This window comes from Condylura cristata, unplaced genomic scaffold, assembly GCF_000260355.1.
Source record: "Condylura cristata isolate star-nosed mole 26May11 unplaced genomic scaffold, ConCri1.0 scaffold00007, whole genome shotgun sequence".
NCBI classification, from domain to species: Eukaryota; Metazoa; Chordata; class Mammalia; order Eulipotyphla; family Talpidae; genus Condylura; species Condylura cristata.
The window spans coordinates 62,831,794-62,836,531 of NW_004567108.1; the positions used below are offsets into that span (position 1 = coordinate 62,831,794).

At 39.7% G+C, this 4,738-nt stretch overlaps 1 pseudogene; it reads left to right on the forward strand.

Annotated features, from left to right (window-relative positions):
* The first annotated feature begins 1,143 nt into the window (after positions 1-1,143).
* LOC101623402 lies at positions 1,144-4,234 on the forward strand (annotated as a pseudogene).
* The last annotated feature ends 504 nt before the right edge of the window (positions 4,235-4,738 follow it).

The window sequence follows — 4,738 nt, forward strand, 5'->3', positions numbered from 1 at the left end:
GCTGGGCTGGGGTTGGGGGCTGTGGGGGTGAGATGTAGGAGGGGCGAGGGCAAGAGTCTTTACAGTTGGAACCTGACGAGGGCAAAGTGAAGTCTGAAGAAAAAGGGACCTTTGGGAGCAGCCGGAAGTGGTGAGAAGTTCGTGGAAGGCGTTAGTATCGGGAACCAAAAGAATCTGAGGGCACTCCCTGGTGGCGCAGCAGGTTAAAGCACTGCACTAAGAAGCTAAAGCCACTTCCGCATGAGTTCGATTCCCACCTGCCCCGGAGGAGATCCACATGGCGTGGCAGACCTCTCCTGACCCGCCCACTGCTCCCCTCAGCAGTGTACTTCGTAGATCTGCCTGTTCTGCTTCCCGCTCTGTCTCTGGTGAATCCTCTCACCCTCCGCATCTCTGGCCTGTACCCCAGTTCTGTACGAATAAATAAATAAATCTTTAAAAAAAAAAGAATCTGAGAGAAAAGAGGGAGGTCTGTGTAAGTTGTGGAAAGGGTCGGTGACAAGGAAGGAAGGTCGGGGTAAATAAAAGGAAGGTGAGGTATGTTAAGGTCTGAAATCACCCGGTTGTCCCCTGCGACAAAGAATAGGACCAGAGTTGCACAAGCAAGCAGAGTTTATTAAGCCAGCTAGCTGGGGTCAAGCCTCCCTTCAGGCACACAGGGCACACAGGGAGAGCAAGACTCAGACCAGGGGAATGCCAGAGAATAATAGGCCCTTATCGACCATTACATGTGTCATAACCGGTGCAAATTCAAAGAGTAACAAACTTCACAGCACTCAAGGATGGGTTTCTAAGAACAGATGTCTCAGTCATGAGTCAGGAGCTGATATCAGGGTCCAGTTTCAGCCAGTTCCAGGAGCTGGCACCAGGAATGCTATCTGCCTGCCCTCCTTTCTGGGCCCAGGGTGAGTTAAAAACCCAGACAGAGGGCCTAGTCAGAGGTGCTTAACATTCAAAGGGTTAAGATGAGACAAGTGGTGAAGTGAATAGAGGGGTCTAGGAAAAACCGTAGAAGTGGCTGGGGTTCCGGGTCAGAAGAGTGTCAGATGTGACCCAAAGTCAGCGGAGTTGGGTGCAAACCTAAGAGAGTTTAGAAATTGGAAGACTTGGTGGTGAATGAGACTTAGGATCCGGCTTGTACTTCGGTGACTAGGCGACATGTCTGGGATGTGGGATCAGAGGCTGGTAAGGTTGGCATTGTTGTAGCAGCTTCCGGCTGTCTATGGCATTAAGGTAAAGGGTGGCCGTGGTCAGTGCGATTGCAGAAGATGTGAAACAGCGGCCACAGAAATCATGGGTAAAATATTTGGAGTGCCTTTTAATGCATTACCTCCTTCTGTTGTACCTGAATATGGACAAATTCCAAGCTTTCTTGTTGATGCTTGCACATCTTTAGAAGAGCATATTCATACAGAAGGACTTTTTTAGGAAATCAGGATCTGTTATTCGTCTAAAAGCACTGAAGAATAAATGGGATCATGGTGAGAGTTGCCTGTCTTCTGCACCTCCTTGTGATATTGCAGGACTTCTTAAACAATTTTTTAGGGAATTGCCAGAGCCTGTTCTCCCAGCTGATTTACATGAAGCACTTTTCAAAGACAGCAGTTAGGAACAGAAGAGAAGAAGAAAGCTACATTACTGATCTCCTGTCTTATGGCTGACCACACAATTGATATATTAAGATATTTCTTTAACTTTCTCAGGAATGTTTCTCTTAGATCCAGTGAGAATAAGAGGGATAGCAGCAATCTTGCAGTTATATTTCCACCAAACCTATTTCAGACAAGTGAAGTACATGAAAAGATGTCTGCTAACACAGAAAAAAAAAAAAAACTACGATTATAGGCTGCAGTAGTACAGATTTTTATTGATTATGCATCAGATATTGGCCATGTTCCAGACTTTATCCTGGCAAGGATACCGGCTATGTTGGGTATTGATGGTCTCTGTGCTACTCCATCATTAGAAGGCCTTGAAGAAGGTGAATATGAAACTCCTGGTGACTGTAAGAGAAAGCGGAGACAGAGTGTAGGAGATTTTGTTAGTGGAGCATTGAATAAACTTAAATCTAACAGAACACCCTCAATTACACCTCAGCAGGAAAGAATCGCCCAGCTATCTGTATCACCAGTGATTCTTACACCAAATGCTAAGCGCAAACTGCTAGTAGGTTCTTCTCATGGTTTCTCAAGTAAGAAAAGGAAATCCATCAAACACAGTGTCAACTTTGAATTATTGCCATGCTATCTCTTCAGTAGCAGTTCTCCAGTTTTAGTTCACTTTGATACAAGCTCAGAAGGGTCATCTCAGAGCTCACTCTCTCCTATAGTCATCGGTGGAAACCATTTTATCAGTACAGGTGTGCTAAGGTGAAGTAAAAGGATTGCAAGTAAAAAAGTTTGCAGGGTAGAATCAGAAAAAACAGGCTGCTTCTCTCCTAAAGTCAGTCGTAAAGAAAAGGTTTGAAGATCTCGTGGTTTGAAATTTAGTCTAGGGAGAAGTAGCAAAGATGTAAATGAGTGTTCTGGTATTAATAGACATGAAAATGTTGGCAGACAACTTGCAAATCAAGAAATTTTAAAAAATAGAATTGAATCTGTAAAAACTGGTTTACTTTTTAGCCCAGATATTGATGAAAGATTAACAAAGAAAGATTCAAAAAAGATCAGTATGTCTGAGGAAAACTTACTAACTCCAGAGCGACCTGATGGAAGAAGTTACCGGATGTCTTGGGCAGGACCTAATAATTCAAATTTTCAAGAAATAGATGTAAATGAAGCTTCTCCAATAGAGGCAGATTGTGAGGTGGAGAACTCTTTGGAGCCTGATAGTATAATTGAAAAGTCACCTGTTAGCTCATATGATCTCACTTCTTCTAATAGGTACAATAAGCATAATAACAACTTAACTGGAAGCTCCTTAGTGGGGATGAAAATCACTTGACCACAGAGACTTTGGAAAGAATTCAGAAAGCATTTTCTGAATCTGGAAGTAATCTTCATGCATTGATAAATCATAAGGCATCATCAATAAATAATGTAGGGAAAGTACAATTAAATGAAACATATTCTATAGAAAGTAGCCCAGAGAAAAATTTATTTGAAAATAATGATTTAACTGTTATAGAATCAAATGAATGCCACACTAGAACAGGTGAAAATAGTTTTTCAGAAGGAGAGTTATCATTACATAAGACTCAAAAATTAGATGGAGAAACAATTATATGATGTTATTCAACTCAGGTGAATATGAAAAATGAAAATAGCATTCATACAGATGTACCAGAAGATAATGTAAGCAAGCAAGAATCACCTGGTGATGAACAAATAAAGAAACAGCAGTCCCCTGTAGATAAAGTAAATACTGAATTAAAGGAAAATGAGAATATAATTGAAGAGAACTTTCTACAATGTGCAGCTTCTAGGGAGGATGAGGCTAAGACCATTTCTTTAAAGCATACTCCATATAATACAACAAGCTTGTCAAAACCTAGGCTTGTGAAAATTGTTAAACAGCAGTCATTGGTGGAAGTGGGGGGGTAAAACAGTTTCAGAAAGGTTACAAGTGACAGAACATGGAAAGGTTTCAGACCACATACAATGGTTTAACAAGCTTTCTTTAAATGAACCAAATAGGACAAAAGTTAAGTCACCCCTTAAGTTTCAATATACACCGATCTGTCAGTCTGTCAGAAGAATTAATTCTCTGTTGAAATATAGCCGACAGCCAGTAAGGTGTAAATTGGCAAGTCTTGGTGATGCTGCTTCTGCCCTGGTGAGAGCAGTCAGCTGTGATGGTGTTCTTCCCTCTTGTGTAGAAAGTATATCAAAAGATTCCTCTTTCATGCTCTACGTCAGGTCCTAAAGAACAGAAGACTACATCATACGAACAAACAGATGTTGATTCAATTTCAAAATCAAGCATTGACTTAACTTCTAAATCTTTCTCAAAGATGAAGAGACACCCAGACTCCATGAATACTACTCTTGGGTCAACACGAATTTGTAAACAAGAAGTGATAACTGATGGTCAAATTAAGTTTCCCTTGGATGATCTGACAAATAAGGACATATTGAAATCTGTTGTAAATAATAATAAGGGCTTTTCTGCTGGGATAAACCACAAGGTCCTTCGAAAACCATCAGAAAGAGAGAATATCTGGTATAAAGTTTCTCCAAAACATCCTATTGGAAAAGCTCAACTATTACCAACAAGTAAACCTATATACTTGTAGCTGACAGATCTTTTACTTGTTATTATAGTGTAAATAGAATAAGCAGTGACTTGCAGGATAATCTACATGTTAGTTTGTAGCTCAGGATGATTGTTATGTGATTTTTTTTTAATAGCACAAGTGATATGATTCTTAGCTTGTATAAATTACTGCTTTTTATTAATTGTGGCACTGTTTGAACATTCAAATTCTATTTAAATTTTATCTCAACAACTGAGATTATACTTTACCTTTAAAGAAATTGTTGACTGGGTTTATAGAAATTTATTTTTGAAATTAAGAATTTATTTTTTAAGTGTGGTAGGAAGAGTGGAATGAGTTTTGCATTTTTGCCATTTTTCTCCTAAATCAGATTAGGATTCTGCCAAGAAATTTCCAGCATGTGAAGGGAAGAGATAAACCCAACAAATCTTATTTCTTGAGTTATATTAACAATTTTTACCACAATCCCCCAAAATTAATTTGTGCCAATGGTCTCTTAATTCTTTATTCCTGTTCAGCATG